Here is a 20,342-nt window from a genome sequence, read left to right as displayed (position 1 = left end):
TTTGAGGGCCAACTTCTCTCTCTTCTCTCTCTCTCTTTCCCACTCTCTTTCTCTCTCTCTCTCTCTCTCTCTCTTTCCCACTCTCTTTCTCTCTCTCTTTCTCTCTCTCTCTCTCTCTCTCTCTCTCTCTCTCTCTCTCTCTCTCTCTCTCTCACATCTGTCCATTCACAACTTTTTTTTTATAATAACTAGAGGTCAACGATAATTTAATTATACTACGAAAAATCTCCAGAATTTTAATGAAATTGAAGACAATTAATATAAATATTAATATTATATAATATAACGACATTATACAAAAAATAATTTGTCTTTTTCTTTTATTCTTAGCAATCTCCATTCAGTTGAGAAGAGATATACAAAAAAAAATTTAATATTACAACATAGAAGTAGTCGTAATACTACTCAGTCTGCAAATTATTCGATCTGCTTCTAATTTAAATAATCCACAAATATTTTTCGATATCATTTTTTTAATTCGTTCATATAACGTTTCATTTTTTATTTAGAAATATTTAAAAATGCACGAATAAAAATTAAAAAGAATAACGTTCAATTTAAATACAATGAGTTCTAAGTTTCCAGTCTATACCTCAAAATGAATTCTGCATTTTTAATCTAAAAAATCATCGAATTCGAATAAGCATTGCGATTTAATTATTTAAATAAGTCATAGTTAAATTTTTCGGGAAAGAATTATGCGAATATATGAAAAACAACGATGCATCTTCGAAGCATAGATAGCTTAGCTTTGAACATAGCGAAAGAGAAATAAAAAGAAGTAGAAGCATAGCACGCGACGGGGTCAACAAAGTTACCACACAATGATCGACAGTATGTACCTTTTTTACCTGTTGAGTAATAGAAAAGAATAGGTAGGAAAAAAGTATCTAGTAAGTGGTACTAGAGAAAAGATTTTGGTACAAAACCACTCGTTAAACGCTATCTGAATCTTGATTATAAGGACCATCCGTACATCAGGACCCTCTTTTTAGCTAGCGTTCATTTTTTTCTTTTTCGTTTTTCTTTTTCTCTCTTCGATGTTTTCAAAACCTTCAACTCGAAATTCACACCATTCTCACTTCAATTTTTTTTTAAGCTTCCACCTGATCTTTTTCTGATGATCTCCTCATACTTCCTTTTTCCTTTAACCATATTTCAGATAGTAAAACTAATACTAGGAATATGATATGATAAATGACATCAAGTAAAAACTAGAATTTTTATATAACGATTTTTCAAAATATATTATAAGAAAAGAAGCGAGATTAAAAAAACTTAGGTATAATTGTATTAATTAATTATCTTTTTTTATGTAGAAAAGAATTCTTAAAAATTCGACGGTTAATATTTCATAAGCTTTTAAAGTAAACATTTTTTCTTTTTCGACCCTATGATGTAATCTTGTTACTATAGTTCTATCGATAACCTACCGATGGGATTCAAATACCCCATAGATTTTATGCATTTATTATTTTTCCTTTCTATATTATATATAACTATAATTCGTAACAAATCATTGCTAGTACACAATTATTTATTTATTACTAATTAACTATTATATTTCAAATGAATTAAATTTATATGAGTAATCATAGTTACTTACTATCACTACTTTTTTTATTACCTGTTTATTACTTCCAAATCCAATTAGCTATTCCATTCAACATAACATGTTCATTCTCTTGAAAATTAGTAATGTAGATTAGAAAGTTATTAAGAAATACTGCATTATTAGTTTTTAATCATAACAAATATTGCACAATAATTATATTAAAATAAATCTCGTTTCTTTTCATCATTTAATTAAAAATTCTTCTTTGTGTAAAAAATAAGAAAGGTTTTTAAAAAAAAAACATAGATTTTAATCATTATGCTCGCAGCACTTTTAGTGTAAAAAAAAACAAAAAAAAACGTAATAAGATACATAAAACAATTATATATTGTAACTATAATGTGTTGTAGTTTTCCAACGTTATTCCTTAAAAAAAACTTTTTTCTTGTACATATATAGTTCTTTGTTTATTAAAGATTGAATTATATAAAACGTTGAATTTTTAGTGGTTGGCAGTATAGTGACTTAATACAAAGAAAAAAAAAAAAATAGATAGGACATCGAAAAAAGAAATTAAGGTAAGTCGTTTAAAATGAATCACCGAATATCGAAGAAGTTAAAAATCGCCGAATAAATCGAGATAACGCACGGACGATGTACGCATTTACTTGTTTTACTTCATTTGTTGTCAAATAATCTTTAAAGTTTACAGTATGTTTTTAAAAGATATCATGTCAATCGTATTAGGGATGCAAACGAAAGTGAACACAATAATAAGATAGATAAAAAAAACTAGCAAGCGATAGATAGAAAAGCAATCCGCTTTAAAACGATTGTTTTCTAGACTTTCTATAGAAAAAATACCAATAGGCTTTTCTTTTCTTTCATTGTTTAAAATGTTATATACATACATACATATATATATATATATATATATTTATATATATTTCTTTCATTCTCTTAAACGAGTTAATCGAAATCATATACATATAAACATACATGCATATATACATACACACATATATATATATATATATATATATATATATATTTATATTTATATTTATATTTATGTTCATTTTTATTTATATATATGTGTATAAATATATATATACAAATATATTTATATATATATATATATATATATATATTGATTTATATAATTATTTATTTATTTAAAATAAATTATATATTAATTTATTTCTCAAGATAATCAAATTATATGATGTATTGAACAAGTTTCTTAAAATTTCACAAAGATCGGTTTCGTTTCTAACATTCTACTTCTAATTATCGAACGGACACGATCTATGAAGATAAAATCAGCTTGCCAAAATAACTCGTTGGTTTAACGCTTTTTCCGTCTTCGACCGTATATGTATAGGGTGGAAGAGAAAAATATTTTTCTGACAAAACTCGTGGAGAGTCTCTCGTCGATGGTGCGGAAGGGGTTAAAACGCAGCTGTTTAAACGTCACCGTAGTACTCCACACACCCACATGGAACGAAAGCATAAGAATAGGTTTTTCTGGAATTCTCAGGTAGCGAAATGTATCGGAAAAGTTTTTTTCCGAAATTCTCGCATCCTGCATTAATTTTTCACGGATTACAGAATATCACATAAAAGAACTATTTTTTTTATCAATCTTACATATGAAATGTCATTGACAATTTTCCTTCAATTATGTAATTTATATTGTTATATCGAAAAATAAGTATCATATGTGATCCATATGAACAATGAGTCCAAGCATCCAAAAATGCAAAAGGGGGTAGAAATGCTCACCCTCGCTACTCCGCCCCTTACCAATCATGGTGGATAAATAACAAGGCTCGCCATCGAAAATATCTATTCTTATTCGATCTCTATCCAAAATATATAACATTGCTGAATTAAAAATTGGTCGGTAATTTAAGAAATATTGATACATTTACAAATCCCCGTATTTTATTCCTATTACCATTGACAAAATGTTAATCCAAATTAAGTACACAATTTTTCAAATAAAATTACACGTTAATGTTTAATCTTCCTATATGTTTAAAAGAACATTAAAATTATCTTCACAAATACGATGAAAATCTAACAAAAACAGTGATACTTACACAGTTTCTAATTTTACAAATAATCAAAAAAAAAACGACACATGTAGAAAGAAAAAAGATTAAAGAGGAAAAAAAATGTCAAATTCAAGATGCATCTCATACTACCATTGGAAACGAAACGCTCTGTTGGTTTCTCCAAAGAACACGTTGATCAACGAGGAATCCAATTTTTACTTGGGAGCAACGGTCCAGGGATGGAAAAAAGTATTCATCAGAATCTATAGAAAACTTTGGAACGATAGCCACTGGTGTCGATATGGGTATATTGGTGGCCTGCAGATCAAGCTCGAGCGCACAAATGGCGCCCCTCTATAAGGACAAACAACTGACAGCTGACCCACGCTCGTGCTGGGTTGACCCATACTTATGGTTCATCTGCAGACATCACCCCAATGCGTTTTTTTCCTCTCACAATCAGAAGATATAATGACTCCAGTGGACTTTAAATTCCCTCTCTCTTCCTCTCTCTATCTCCCTCTCTCTCTCCCTCTTTCTCTCTCTTTCTCTCCCTCTCTCTCTCTCTCTCTCTCTCCTCTCTCTTTATCAATAGAAATGATAAGAACATTTTATTGAATTGGATCCTACCAATCGAACGCGATAAATCTTAGGATTATGAAGGAAATAATGTAACGATGATCGCGATATCGTTAGTGAATTTAAGAGAAAAGAAGAGCCACTCTACCGAGAGTGAAAAGAGCGCAAAAGAAAGCAAAGAACTGTCTATATTCAGTGGACGGAACAATTCCGCGATTTGCCGAGTTTTCCTTTTGCAGACCCCTTGGATTCGTCCTTCATCCCTACCCATCGGCTTTTCTTCCCTTTCTCCTGAGAGCTCTTTTTATGTAGTGGACGATTCTGAGAGAAATAGAAAGGAAAAAAAAAGAGAGAAAAAGGGAGGGAAAGTACGAAGGGTCCCTCGAAGGTTTGGCTCGCTTTTTCGAAGCACGTGGCAGCATCGACACTCGCATACGCTTATATTAAACACGCACAGGGGATCGTTAGTCCACTGTCAAGGCCTTACGCTAGATCTGTTCTTGCCTACGTCTGTGTATCTATATATGTGAATACTTATGCATGTAGGTAAGGTTGCGCCATGGAGAAAAAAAAGAGAAAAAACTACTCTCAATAAGTTGAAAAGACTCTTCACATCTCAAACAGATTATTCTAGGGAATAGAAACAGGTTTATAAAAAATAAAAAAATAAAAAGGTGTTCTCTATAAAAAGATGAAGAAAAAAGTATCTATCTTGTAAGAAAAAAAATTAATGAAGTGACGGTGAAACGAATTTGCTAAGGGTCCATTAAACAAGCGTACAGATTAAGTATAAAAGATAAATAATATTAATTATATGTAGATGTCAGTTTATAGATGAGATCGATTCCGTACTTACTTAATATTGTTGCAAACTCGAAACTCGCACGAGGCGTCGTTTCAACTCCATTTCTGAAAATCGCAAAATATCGCGAGATCAAACTCGATAAATAAGAAGGCTGTTGGGGTCACTATGTCAGAGGAGGGGTCAGCCATTGAACAATACCGGGTGCACGGCCTTTTCACCCCTAGGTTAATATGCGGGAGACTAAACATTGCTACTGGACAATACAAGATTTATAGATCAGCACATACGTGACCATTGTCCAGAGAATTCGTTCCCTGGCTAAAAGAGATTTTCGAAAACGGTCGATGCAGCCGTCTTGGTTCATCGATGACGTCCATTCGCAATGTCCACCGCCGAATCGGATTCGCGAAGCCGGATTCGTTCTCTTTACATAAGAGAGGAAAAGACACGGCAATCGGAACCCCATGACCATTTTCCAAAAGAGAAAGGACGGTTTTCTCGCGGCACGCTTCCTTCCACCCTATCTTAATGGCTCTCTCGTTCTCTCACCCTCTCTCTTTCTCTCTCTTTCTCTGCCATTGGTCCAGTCAACGACTGAACGTTATCGAGTTTTTCACGATCATAGAAAAAAATGTAATCGGTTTTATGCATGATTCTTTTCGTTGTCCTTACCTCCACAGAAAAATATTTACTTAAACAAACGGATTACTAGAGACACACTCATGATTTCACGAAAGGTGATAGAGAAAAAAAAGATACATGAAAGATAAAAAATATAATAAATTGAATCGGAAAGAGTAGTTAGCCTACGTTAACGAACGTTGCCAATAAGTTATTCTATCGGTATCAGAAATTAATAAAGAAGAAGTAGATAAAATCGAATTAGATGTCTTTTTCTGATCGATTAAAAATCTTTTAATAAGTTCGTTAACCAATTAAAATATTTTTTAATCGAAATCAAACTCAACCGCAATTTCATAGAATGGAATATTTTTTTCTGAAAAAAAGAAAAAAAATAGGCAATGTATTCGGTTTTCGTTTTATGGAACAAGGAAGCTGATTTTTCTACGAACCACCGCGCCGGCCCGATCATTTTCATTTATAGACTTTTTTGTATCGGCTTCCGAGGGGCAAGTCCGTCCTCGAAGGGCGGAGCGTGAGGGGTCGAAGCACCCTCCTGCAGCGCCGCCACCCTCTGTTGGAGTGTTCGAGGAGAGACGGGGTTAAGGGGTCATTGTCGAACGAGAGTTAGAGAGTAAGAGAGATACAAATAGAGATAGAGATAAAGAGAAAGAGAGAGAGAGAGTGAGAAAGAGAAGGAGAGAGAGAAAGGGTGAGAGAGAGGGAGAAAGAGAAAGCGATAGAGAAAGGGAAAGCGATAGAGAAGGAGAAAGAGAGAGAGAGAGAGAGAGAGAGAATGAACAAGAGGGTGCGTTGCACGGTGACAAGAGCGCACGCGTTAATTCTAGTCACTTTTCAAACGTCGTGACCTTACTGGATTTTTTTTCTATCCCTCTTCCACAAATTCTCCTTCTTCGCCTTCGTTTTCTCCTTTCTCTCTCTCTCTCTCTCTCTCTCTCTGTCTCTGTCTCTCTCTCTCTCTTCTTATTTATTTTTCTCTTTCGCTCGCTTTTCTTTCTTTCATTTTTTTCTTCTTTTTCTGCTTTTTTTCTTTTTCTTTTTTATTTCTTTTTCTTCTTTGTTACCTACTTACATCGACACACGATACGACCCCAAATGCGCGTGTGTTTCGATGATTTCCGTTTTTTGTCTCAGCTGCGCGTCGTCGATCCTATTTATAGAAACGTTTTACGTACGCATTCACGATTTTACAAGGAACGCGGAACTTCACGGACTCGATGCACACTGCCACTTCATTTTTCTGGAAAATCTCGTGCTTACGTATGCACCTCAGTGTACGTACATACATCACACAAACGAACGAACAGATTTTCTCACGTGTTCATCTAACTTTCACATGGTTTCCTTGTTGGCCCTTTTAAGATTCGTCGACTCGGAAGGGTTTTAACCACTTTTAAATAATAATCGAAATTTAAAACTCGTTAACTCATAATTACGTACGATGATTTTGATAATGATAATCAAGGTTTCGTATGCATTTATCGATATTTCCAATGCAAAATAGATGCTTAATATCTTTTCATAAAAAACTTATGTGGGTTGATAATGACTTCTCAAACGATCGATCGATCGTAGAATGTGTGAATGACAGCTGGAAATTTTCTTTCATAAGATTTCCCTTAATTCACGATGCAATCTTTTTGATTTGTTGCAGATTCATCGAGTCAAACCGCGTTTAAACGCTGTTTAAAAAGGAACATATTTTCAAAATATTGAGGACATACCTTTTGAGAGTATCTTTTTAATATACTTCGTTCCCACCCACTCCCTCCGTACTACTGTCGTTTGAAAAAAAAAAAACGTTTGCAAATATTCGCCTCTAAAAAGTGAGCTACTTTTTAAAAAATATTTCGAACATTACGATATTGTAGTGATAAACAAACTTATACTCAGCTATATTAAATATCATACATGAGCTATTATATCCCTTCTTTAAATGTGAAGCTTTTTCAATGGGGAAGACCTGTTGAAGGTAGAAAAGTAGAAAACATTTTTTTATCTACGATACTCGAGCTCCTGTTACAAGCCACTTACACAATGGGTATCAACCTGTCGAGTGAAGGGGAGTTTTTTTCCTATCGGTCCTATTAGGTACGCCTCTATATAGGGGAAGGGTGTGTAAAGCCCAGCAATTTCATCGACTTTTTATACCCGATTAAAAAAAAGTTGTTTAGCTCGAGGGGGAAAAGCAGGTGAATATCTACCTGCGAGATTCACGCTGCGAGTCTTCGTAATCAATTTAAATAAATACATGATAATCATACGTAGATATCTTTCCATTTCGATAGAATATAAAATTAAGTAACCAAATGCAATTAAATATTTTTTCCATTTTAGAAAATTTTTTTCTAACCATGAAAAAAATTACAAGAAATAAAAAGTAAGAGTTCTCCCTGTAACCATTTAATATTTTCATCTTTCCTTCAACTAGTAATTTTTTCTAACATTTTCACAACATCCGAAAGGTTTGGAGAAGAACTTCTCCTCGGTCTAGATTTTTTTCTTACACTTCAAGAAAGAAACGGTAAGCATCAGTTTTTCTATGGATTCTAAAGCGAATAGAGGAAACATTCCACGTGAAAAATCTTTTTTTCTTTTTTTTGAAGAGAACTGTACGAAAGAGGGAGTCAAGCAAGAAATTATTTTAGCGCTTTGCAAGAGCATCTTTTACGAGATGTAGATAAAAAGTACTTTTGACAAACAATTCAAGTCCCTGAATACTTTCCTTTAGTGAAAGCATCGTCGAAAGAAAGGGTTGAAAAAGTTCTCAGGTATACGTACTAATCTCTCGAGGAAGAACGCGCTTTTTCTTCTTTGTATCTCTCTCTCTCTCTCTTTCTCTCACTCTCTCACTCTCTCTCTCTCCCTTCTCTCTCTCTTTCTTTATCCACCCACTGTTCAACTCGCTGAAAAAAATCACCGCGCCAACCCACCATCCGCTTTCTCGTTCGTTTTTTTAATAATCCCTATGCAACGCTTTACGAAGGTCCCGTTTTTATTGCAAAAATGCATGGATTGTTATCCTTTTTTTTTTCACATGGAAAATGCATTCCGTTGGTAACCGCTCAAAGACTTGAAATTATTTTATTTTCTAAGCTTTTTTTTGTTAACAACGTGTATTATCTTTAGAGTGACGAAAAACAAACGATGAAAAAAAACGACAAAAAATAAGCCACAAAAAAATAAACGTGAAAAATATTTTTTACCGCACGTTTTTTTATGTGCAATTCGTATCCATTTAAACATATAGATAAAATAAAATAAAAAAAAAAATCAAGATTCTATATATATCTTTAACATATAAGAATTATTGAACTTATATACATATATATATATATATATATATATATATATATAAATATATATATACATATATATATATATATATATATATATATATCTGTTTTTTGATTTAAGGAAGCAGTTAGTAAAGGATAGCCATTGGAATAACATTGAAAAGATCATCAAAAATAAGACGCTCGTAAAAAAAACAAATAAAGAACATTAGTTTTTCCGTTGTTTCAATTTAATGTAATTTATTTAAGAAATATTAGAGGGAAGGTACGATTTTTCAAATAGATTACGCAAATATAATAGTATAAAAATGTGTAGTGCGTCTTGGTATCGCTAGTCGTATCGTTGAAGAAAAACAGTAGCCTTCTCGCGCTGTTCGTTGGTGTCGTATTTGGAGTATTGTCGTTGATCCTATCATCACGTTTTCGTTGCTAGGCGCTCCAAGATTTGCGATCTCACGTACTTCCATGTTGAGTTTACCGTTTATCTTACGACTGTGACGAAATTACGAGAATTGTGAAATTCTCTCGCCTCTCGGTGACGCATCTTCTTTACAAGCGAGAAAACCTCGCAGTGTTTTTCCGTGTGAATCGACAACAATAAAATCTCGACACAGTAATAGAATGAATAAAGTTATGTGTTCATATTAAATTTTTCTATGCTCGAATTGCTGGATATGGCTGTAAATGGAAGAAAAATTCTAAGATCTTCCATCTATCGGAAATAAAAAAAGAGCGTAATATCCCTATACGAACAAATTAATATTTAGAACCATGTCAGTACGTTTTCAGATTTCATAGTATTAGGACCTACGAAATATTGTAGAAATGTCAATAACTGGAGTATTCGCTGAGCTGAAACCTGAAAAAGGATCTGATTATTATATCTAAGATAAAATGTAGAGAAAAGATGCTTGTTAGATATGAAATTACGTACCTTGCGATGATACATAATCGTTCGTCGAATCGATATTGTCATTAAATGCAGTGAGATCGAAAGATTATATTGTCATTTAGAAAAAATGTATTGAACATTGAAAAATCGTGCTTCGAATAATGTTGAAGATAGAAACATAAAATACCGGTTATATGGTACATCTAACACATGGTATTATTCATGTTATCATCGATAATCTCTAGAAAATCTTTCAGAATATGCGATAACGTATAAATCGAGTCAAGACACTAATCGCTATGAGCACTTTCCCGATGCGCGTGTTCTTCACTGGTTTCTGATATAAATGGGATTCATAATAATACTTTTTCGAAGCATCAGTTCTTCTTACATGAAACCTAAAACGTATGGAGTTGCATTACTATACTCGATGTAATTTTGATTGATTAAAAAAGATCATTTAAAGAAATCTAACCTGACGTATGATCTGTTAATGTTACTGCAAACATTTGCGTTTCATTTGTAACGATTAAAAACGTAATTTTCTGTCGACAAACTATACCTAATAATGTTTGATTGTTAGGTATTATATATCACCGGCCGTGGGTTGTTGAAGTCAATTTTGTGGCAATATCGCACCGAATGATGGACTACACTGAGATATATTTGCTAAAAGATAAAAACAATCCGTTTACGTATATTAAAGAATAAGTAGAATATGAAAGATATGTAGATAAAGAGAATAAAAGACATGGAAGAGACTCACGAATTCTAGAATTGATCCATGAAGTGGTGGTTGATGATTTATAAAATAAAAATCTCTACTTCTGATGTTCACATTTACTCCCATCCATCCGATATAAGGCCTAAAGTATTGCCAGTAAACGAAAACTTTTCATTCTGCACCTGAGCGGTTACTTAAGCAACATTTTGAACTGCAATAGTGATTCATAGATCTTTCCATGCAGGTGGTTAGCATCAGGTAGCTAAAATACGAGGTCAACGAGAGATTTATCGAAAAAGAACTTTTCTCTCTCTCTATCTCTCTCTCTCCCTCTACCTATCTTTCTACCTAACTCTTCCTTTCTTTTACCTCACCTGCATCCTTTCTGCACATACTTCTCTATCGTATACGTCACGGAAAAAACAAAGGCGCGTCACGACACGTAAGTACATGGTTACTCCTATATAATAATCTCGCTCTAAAAATAATTCCATTCAAAAGACACGAATAGGGGGTAACAACGAACCCCGTGACTGATAACTATATAAATTTGAATGCGAGTCGCTTACATTTTCATTTCGAGGCGAGAAACTAAACCCGTTTTATGAGTGAAAAACACTTTCTATGAGAAACGATTATTTTACAATTTTTCGATTTTTTCAACGTTTAACATTGAAAACAACATTTAATAACTTTCTATTTTTAACCGTTTAAATAATAAAAACCGTCCCATTTTTTCTCGCACTTTTTTTTTTAGTCATGAAATAAAGCTCCTGCATAATCTCCCGTATCGAATTTACAATAAAAATAGCGTACGAATTTTCAATAAAAGTTTATTTAAAAATACACGAAAATCAGGGCTTGATCTCGTGGACAGGGTAATCCGATCTCACAGAGGAGAGTTATTCGTAATTTTAATTCAAAAAAATCATCCTGTGTATGCAGATCAATTGAAAATTTATTCCGATCACAATTTAATAACCGACCATACAATACAAAAAAAAATTAGCCTTAAATCCCTTTCGCATTTTTGAGAGATAATATCTGACAAAGACATGTCCGTGACAATGTCCTATCACGATAAATTGCTAATTCGATTATAGTTAACTGACGATGCACATACATACATATATACATATTCTATCGCATCCGTGTCGAACAAGAAATGTTTTGCCGAAATGAATGCAGCACGATCGTTAAATCTCTATAAAAATGCTTTAAAAAGCATTAACATGAATACAGTCATGTATAATTTAGATAAACATTAATTAATAATCGTTTAACTAAGAAAATTAATTAGATAAAAACTCGTTGTCTAATACTAAAGTGAGATAAATAAAACTGCAAATGTGAAAATGATAAAAATAAATAAATAAATAAATAAAAATTAAAAAGAAAAAAAAAGAACAAGATGAAAAATTGGACTCGTAATCAGTTTGGCTATCACCGGTGTGTTAAGATCTAAAATGATCTATAGAGAACCGTGTCGCGTTTGCATTCACGGTTCATTAGTTTAGGATATTTTTATGTTAACGCTACAATAGAAACTAACATAAGAGTGAAAAATAAAAGTTATTATCACAAGAATTGGTTATCTAGTATCCCCCGCTGTTTCAATATAAACATTTCCATTATAAAAAAATAGAATATATATCTATTCACTCTCTCTCTCTCTCTCTCTCTCTCCCTCTCTCTCTCTCTCTCTCTCTTTTATGTATTCTTACAAAGTACTTACGTTTATATTAGAACTATGATAAACGATAAAAGCAGTTGAGAGCCTAGAAAAAAGAATAGAAATACATTCTATTGTTTTATAATGAAAGTATATTTATGTAACAAACAGAGCTTACTCGATGACCAATAACAAAAAAAAAAGCATCGAAAATCAAATATTACTTTTTCTTTCGCTATTATCGCCGTACTTATCGTTGATACATACATAATCTTAATAAGATAATGGATATGAATAAATTTATAAATAATAGATTAGAATAATTAAAAAAGAAACGTTTATTGAATCTTCTTTATGAAATTAAAAAATCCAAATAACCATAACAGTTTTAGATAAGTTTTTATGAGACAGAGTAGCATTTTATATATATATATATATATATATATATATATATATATATATATATATATATATATATGTACGTACTCTTCCTCTCATTCAATTCACAGTACTTTCCCTCAAGGACTACATACCACTATAGAGTATATTTAAAAAATAAAAAAAATAAAAGAAAAAAGAATTAGTTCACCTTTGCGAACCCTTAAACAACTTTGTAACTATAGTATTATCACAGCTCTACTACATAACATAGGAAAGAAAGATATATTTGAACTTCTACCACAGCTCCCACATAAACATATCCTTACCAGTCAACTCAAAGTTTGAACTTTGAAGCTTGCTACTTCTTTATGTCGTGGACGATATGGTTTGTTACTACTTTTCAGGAGAGAACGCTATATTTCTAGTAAGTCGGACTTATGATAATATATACTCACGATGCCAAAACAATAACGTTGCTTTCGATACATGAACAAGCTTTAACATTCGCTACGAGTGGAACTTGCTTATCTATTTCCGAAAGGAAACAACGCCACCTGTGTATTAGAATGTTAATGAAATGACACATCGGTATCATTCAGATCGATTTTATCGACGGTAGATATCATATAACCAAATAATTACAAAATACGCCAAGAAATCTCTTATTACTACGAAAATAATATAACAGCGTTGTCACCATCATTATCTCTTCATCTACAAAACGTTATAATATCGTAGTTCTATTGTAAATATAACCGTGACCATTACGTACCTCTTTTCAGTGACAGCACATGCTTAAAGACCAGCGGACATTAATGATCCAAATCTTTTCTCGGGTTATATTGTTCAGCCAATATTCACGTTCACGATAAATTCTCGTTAATTTAATTATTTTTATAAAATGATAAAATCCAAAAATCCTTAAATATCAATATCGTCGTTAGTGAAGTGCAAAGATCCAATTTATATTACAAATATATAATTAAAAATCGCACAAATATAAAAGTAAGTGACCGCCACAAATGTATCCATAATAATCCACATCCAGCGTGTATATAAATATATTAATGAAAAATTATTTCGCTAATAATTTCAGAATAATATAGTATTTGCACAGAACAGTTTGAAATACTATTATATGTATAATATTCTTTTTCAGAACTCTTCAATATGAGAAGTTTACAGAAATTCACAAACTATAGTAGATGATAATTTGATCGGACTAAGCGGACATTTATTCTACATTATTATTAAATGTTTGAATAAGTCTTTAAAAAAGAAAAAGAAAAGAAAAACCTCATTCTCCAAAAACAGATTGTACGAATTTCTCTAAGAATAGAACAGTGAATAATCTGAGAACTTAAAGTACCATTACTAATATATAACGCATAGGTAAGTCTTAAGTTAAGTCATTTCAAACCAACTTTCTATTGTTTATTTTTCTTTCTATTTCTTTATTTTTCACAAATTAAAAGGGATAACAAGGAAAAGAAACGAGAAGAACGACGTTGATAGATCAAGTTAATGAATTCAAGTGAAGCAACGAACGGAAATGAAAAGTAATCCTGAATTCGTTGCAAAGTGACGATGTAAAAGTATGCGTAAGTGCTCGAATTAATATTTCAATGACTCGAATGAAAGAATAGAAATACGCGCGTAATAATGCACGCGGCAAAGAGAAAGAAAGAGAAAAGAAAGAAAGACAAAGGAAGATGTCTCATCGGATATTCGTTTGAATTAGTTCTATTTATATCGAAGCAAAGAATTGAAAATATAGAACTAGCTTATGCGTATAATAAGAAAAAAATTCTAAATAATCATTAAAGTATATATATATATATATATATATATATATACATATAAAAACAACCAAGATGATTTTGAGATCGGTCAAATTTCCAATAAGTAAAAGAAATATAATAGACGAATTTGTTGAAAGACGAATTAAGTCGAATATATCCAACTAGAAAGCTTTTTTTATAGGAATGATCGTTATCATCTAATGTCCTCGTACAAAGGATTCCTAATACAAATATTCATATATATATATATATACGAATAATATACACATATATATAAATATTTCACATATATATGTGTCTACGTTTCTTAACAGAGATTAAATAACAAAGAGCTTTAGTAAACATGGTCGTAAACTCATCTTATTTCAAATAGATTATAAACACGCACGATCAAAAACAAAGTCAAAGTTCATTTCGCGAAGAACGTACTCGTGCTTTATTATTCTAAACGTTCCTTTGATTTCCATACGTAAATAATTTGAAACCGGAACGAAACATTAGAAATAAATTTAGTAGAATTTTGAATTCTTTTAAATGAAATTCATTCGGTCGACTTGATCGGCACACTTTTCGTGCCAAGGTTCGAAAAGAAAGATGGAGACAAAAAAATCTAAAAGAGTAGAAAGTACACACGCTGTTTCTTCGTAATGTATGCTACTCCTCTTAAAAAGAAAAAATCTTTGTGATGTAGAAATTTTTGATCGAAGGATCTATTGTTAAAATCTTTCTCTCTCTCTCTTTCTTTTGTTCTCCTTCTTTTCCTTCTTCATTGACACGAAAATACATACACAATTGCGGAACAACCAAAGGTCATGAAATATTCCTTTAATAAGCATAACAATAGTTTAAGCTTCTGCATTTGAAATACGCAGGTCTTCACTGACGTTTCCTCTTTCGCGTTCTCTTCTCTTTACTTTGTTTTGAAGATTGAAACTTGACAAACTAATTTCTAAAATATAATACAAAATTTTTTTACAAATTGAATTTACTTTACAAATTGCTGGCTCCATTTTCTAACATATTTAGAATCCATTTGTAGGGCTAACAATCTTTAAGAATTCGTAGGCTCATTCATATTCATTTTTAATCATTTCTGTTCCCAACTTCCACATCCTCTATAAACTTTTCACGAATTGTTTCTACTCTGAGTAAAAAAAAATAGGTTAAAAACGAATTGTATTACTTTATAAATACTTAACAATACATAGACCTTTCCTTTCTTCTAACCATACCATATTTACTATACTTTACTGCTTACTTATTTTTTCCTTTCTATTCTTCTGTATATTTTCTCCATTAATTTTACGTTTCGTTTTTTAGCCATCCTTAAGATAAGTTTCGTTCGATGGATTTTTTTCATGACCTTTGCTATGTAAGAAAAAATATTATTAAAATATATATTAAAGAATTTCATATAAAAAATTTCATAATAATGATTTAATATATAATTTAATATAACTTGGTTCGAATGATTTACATTCACAAAAGAAAAAATCCAAATAGAAATAATATCAAAAGAATAAAATTAACAAATATTCTCTCCAATTAAAAAATTTTAAACAGGATTATTACAATAAGAGTGATAAATCATCTTTTAATCCTAAAAATCTTTATGGGGATTCAGTTTTTCTTATCTATTTGTCCGTATAAATAACCACTGGTATTAAAGAAACACCTGGGATTAAGAAAACCGATGGTGAAAAGACGAGAATACTAGCTACGATAAATCGAAAGAAAGTCATTTCTTTGATGTATTTCTGACAGAAAAGAACATGAAAATTAAACAGTACAGAAAATTATTAATTTAGAAATTATTCGAGCAATCCACAGACATAACACAATATCGTCATGATAAATAATATCATTAGCATAATATCGCAATAAAATGCTTGGTGGGAGAGACGGAATTAGTACAAAATATTAAAAACTCAAGCACATTAAGTTATATAAATAAAAAATATGCTCCCTAGTTCGGTGAAAAGTAAAAAAAAAAAATAAATAAAAGAAATAATAATTTATTGTCAGAACATATTATAAAAAGTCTCAATTTTGTATGCCAGTTTTTACAACTTTAAATTTAAATTTATTTCAAACGATTAATAATAACATACATTGTCTTTATGATAGTTCCTATTCTATTAACTATCATTCTACATATTAGCTGAAATCACTCGTGACTAGACAGAATAACCGTCAAGTTATTTCCACGAATTCGAGAGGCATAACAAATATAATGTTAAAAAACATGGAAAAATTATTTCTTTATAAAAATTTGTTTTCTTTTTTCATTTTCATAATTTTATAATTCAATATATACAGTATACTATTTAAACGAATATAATAGTACGTGTAATAATAATTTGAGGGAGTAAAGTATTTTAAGAAAGTACTTTAATTTATCTATATGTTTAAAAGGAATACACACTATCGGTGGATTTATATTTACATTCATTAGAAATGTATTTATATAACATTGCCAGACTTTATATTACAATATGAACAAATAATGTATCACCATTTAACTTAATCGCAAATTTCGGAAACGACCACCTGAAATATGATGGACATTGATATTGAGGACGATCTTTATATTAGTTTTTTAAATGATCCTTCGATTGAGGATCTTCTGATTCTCCACATGATGAACTTCCAAGCGGTATACCAAAATACGGAGGGCATTTTACTCGACTTTATAAAATTCATTTAGAAAATTTTGATGAAATTTCTTCATCGAATGTATCTTCTAAGAAAATTTATCAACGGTCAAATTTATATGCTTTGCCTATTCTTCAGCTAGTACAATTTATTCTCGTTAGAGAAGGAGAATTTTTTTCGGTCGGATGATCATTCTATCCTTCCTAAGGATGATGAGAACCAGCAATTACTTAGATTCAACAGAACCAACGAATTTCTATTAGGAAATGTTCTATATGGAAAATCAGTAAGATAGGAAAATCAGTAGAGATAGGAGTATTGTATACTATCTTCTATAATATTTAAACCGTTAATCAATTGACTGCAATATTAACCATGACAAGCGCCATATTAATAAGTGAAGGGTGGATAGCCATTATTAAAACGAAAATAAGATTCTTCGAAGAGAATCATCGAGAAGGAATCGTTGTTTTCTGCATTGCGTTTATCGATTCGACGTTCGACGTTCTAATTTCTTCTTGATTATTCTCTACTGTCGATCTTTTTCTTGATCCACGTTTTGTGCAATACTGTGATCAACAATAGATTTGTTGAATTCTGGACATTCGATATCATCAACGTTAAGTGAGTATATTTTCTTAAATGTAATTTGAGTGATAATATTGCATTATATAGTAAGTGAGCTAATTTATACTACTGAATATTTAGTGAAATTTTGAATGGCTATTTAACATTGTATTGTTTATGTGAAAATAAAAACATTCGTCATATTAGAATGGTTTATAACCAAAATGATTTGTTAAATAATATTCAAAATGGTGCTAAATAATCTATTACGAATTTATAATTGGGATCCGTAAGTGGTTTGTCATCTTTTATATCGACGATGTTACAAAATTCTTTATAGTTACAGCAATGAGTTTGGCATTCTTTGTATCGAAATGTTTTTCCTCTTCGCTGGGAATTTATATCGATGGTAGAAATTTATGGTAATTGGCAGTAATTGGCGATTTATTTTCCTGAACTATGTAAAGTAGTATCGTTTCGTTCTTAAGATATTTCTGGAATTCTTTTAATGTCTCTGTCTACGCCAATACTTTGATTATCGAAATTGTTGTTATAATAATTAAATATGCTCGAGAATACTTGCTCTACAAAAACAATAACCAGTTTAAAATCTATTATTTATCTATTAAACTATCGCGTAATGAAAACATGCATTAAATAAGTAAAATTTGTATACTAATATAATATTATTTTTATTATTTGTCTAATAATTAAAATAGTTAATTTCGTTAATATTAGTTTATATAGGTTTTCTCATAAAACAATGTCTTTCAACGTACCCGATTAAATTCACTATGGCACAAATTAGATATGGAAATTTTATGCATTATTCCAGATAGACATGGATTTATGACAGTAATCATCATTCCTTTTAAGATCGTCAATTGGTTTAAATTCGGTGAATAATATCGATAAGTTATATTCATTAAAAAGAATTATTCATTGTGCGTTATAAAGAGTATTGTTAGAGTTTATATTATTTGGATTCTCTTGGGAGAGGTTTCAAGTTAATGAACTGCAATTTTCTTCTGAGCAAGTTCCGATTATGAAAAATGTAGAATTACTAGCATATCCGTCCAGCACTATTCCAGATTCGTCATACTCACCTCCTAATAATACTTTTCTCTGCAGTGAAAAAAGAATCAGTTTTTTTTTTCGATGATCGAGAATATTCCATTGAAGATAGAAAAGTAATATTTTGCAGAAGGGAAAATGTTACAAACGATAGAACACGAGGAAAAACGAAACAACGGGAGGGGTATTTACTTATGTATGTGCGAAAATACGTATACGTGAAATCTTACCAGCACGGAACATTAAATTAAGAGAAAAAAAAATTAGAAAATGGGAGGTTCTGACGATTATTCACTACAATTGTATCTATATTAATCCCAACGGTTATGGTTGAAGAATTTGGTTTAAATATATACAACTTCTTTTTCTTATTCAAACGAATAGATTAGCGTCTCGTGGAAATGAACTAAGTAATCATTTGATAACTTCAAATTGATATTTTGAATAATAATATCAACAGTAAATTAATCGATAAATTTTTGGGGATACTTCATAAGGAAATATAATATATAATATATAATCATTAATGTAATGCGTTATGATCTGATTATTGCGTTACATAAGTCTATTGCTATGATTTGTCTCTGATAAAAATGACAATTTTTGTCATTGTCAAAAAAATTGTATGGGTTAAGGAAGAAAATGCTTAACAAATCGATTTATTTCGACAATCGATGATCTTCCAATAATTATGATTCTTTTTATATCATTATCGTTTACTTTTTACTTTCTTATATCATAAAAAGTATGTCGTGTTAAATTAAATTATTCATTTTATTAAATTTAAATTATTTCATTTCATTGAAGATATTAAATTCAGAATAATTTTACAATATAATTAATAGTTGCTAGTAATAATTTCTATTAATACTGGCACTGTATTCTTGTTTCAATCAATAATCGATAAAATATAAATAAAAATAATTTCGTATAGAAAAAAAAAATATTATATCAAAAACATAATTTGTCCGATAATCATCATCCAACAAAATTCACAAAATTGAAAAACGTAAATTGAAAAACGAAGCTTCAGTCATTTTTATTATATCCATTATTTCTACGCTCTATCAATCTATACAAAATTATTAATATATTATTCACCTTTTTCGAAACAACAAAACATGCACACTTCTAAAAATATATATTTCTGTATAATATTTACATGTTCTTTTCATCATAAACTCCTTTCAAAAAGGTATAAGTCTCGATATTTATATTGTACTATAATTTTATATATATGAATATTACATAATTTTTATATAAAAAAATGTACATGTACGAAATCAGAAAGAGTGATTCACAAATAAACTTTTTGTAACTTCGAGTAACTTTATTGTTTTTCCATATAATTTATTACATATTTGTAGTAATTAGTATACTTAAGTACTAGAGAATTAGAGTTCTGATTAGTCGAAGTTTTGCTCAAATAGAAAAAATTTGCTACAGCTATTAGTAATTATTATAATTTTTATGCTTTCTTTTTTTATTAACACGTTAACTGCCACGTAAAATATTGACAAAATTTCGTTAGACCACGCCTACCATAAGAAGAATGTAAACATCGTTTGCATATTGAGACGATATAATGAACGACGCTAAATATGACTATAGTCTGGAAAATTACAGTAATTAATTCTA

At 30.6% G+C, this 20,342-nt stretch overlaps 2 long non-coding RNA genes across 3 annotated transcripts; one reads left to right on the top strand and one right to left on the bottom strand.

Moving 5' to 3' along the window:
• Positions 1–9,162: 9,162 nt before the first annotated feature.
• Positions 9,163–13,130, bottom strand: LOC124952048. Of its 2 annotated transcripts, none has more exons than XR_007101809.1 (5): positions 13,062–13,130; positions 10,596–10,815; positions 10,305–10,498; positions 9,872–10,227; positions 9,163–9,796 (listed from the first exon to the last, which is right to left on the bottom strand). It is a non-coding gene; the product is annotated as an uncharacterized LOC124952048 (long non-coding RNA). The 2 variants fall into 2 exon arrangements; XR_007101808.1 differs by having other exon boundaries at positions 12,933–13,087.
• Positions 13,131–13,350: 220 nt separating this feature from the next.
• Positions 13,351–19,904, top strand: LOC124952605. Its single transcript, XR_007101955.1, has 3 exons — positions 13,351–13,611; positions 13,766–13,998; positions 14,082–19,904. It is a non-coding gene; the product is annotated as an uncharacterized LOC124952605 (long non-coding RNA).
• Positions 19,905–20,342: the final 438 nt, after the last annotated feature.

Source organism: Vespa velutina, chromosome 10 (genome assembly GCF_912470025.1).
Source record: "Vespa velutina chromosome 10, iVesVel2.1, whole genome shotgun sequence".
Lineage (NCBI taxonomy): Eukaryota > Metazoa > Arthropoda > Insecta > Hymenoptera > Vespidae > Vespa > Vespa velutina.
This window is presented reverse-complemented; position numbering and strand designations above follow the sequence as displayed.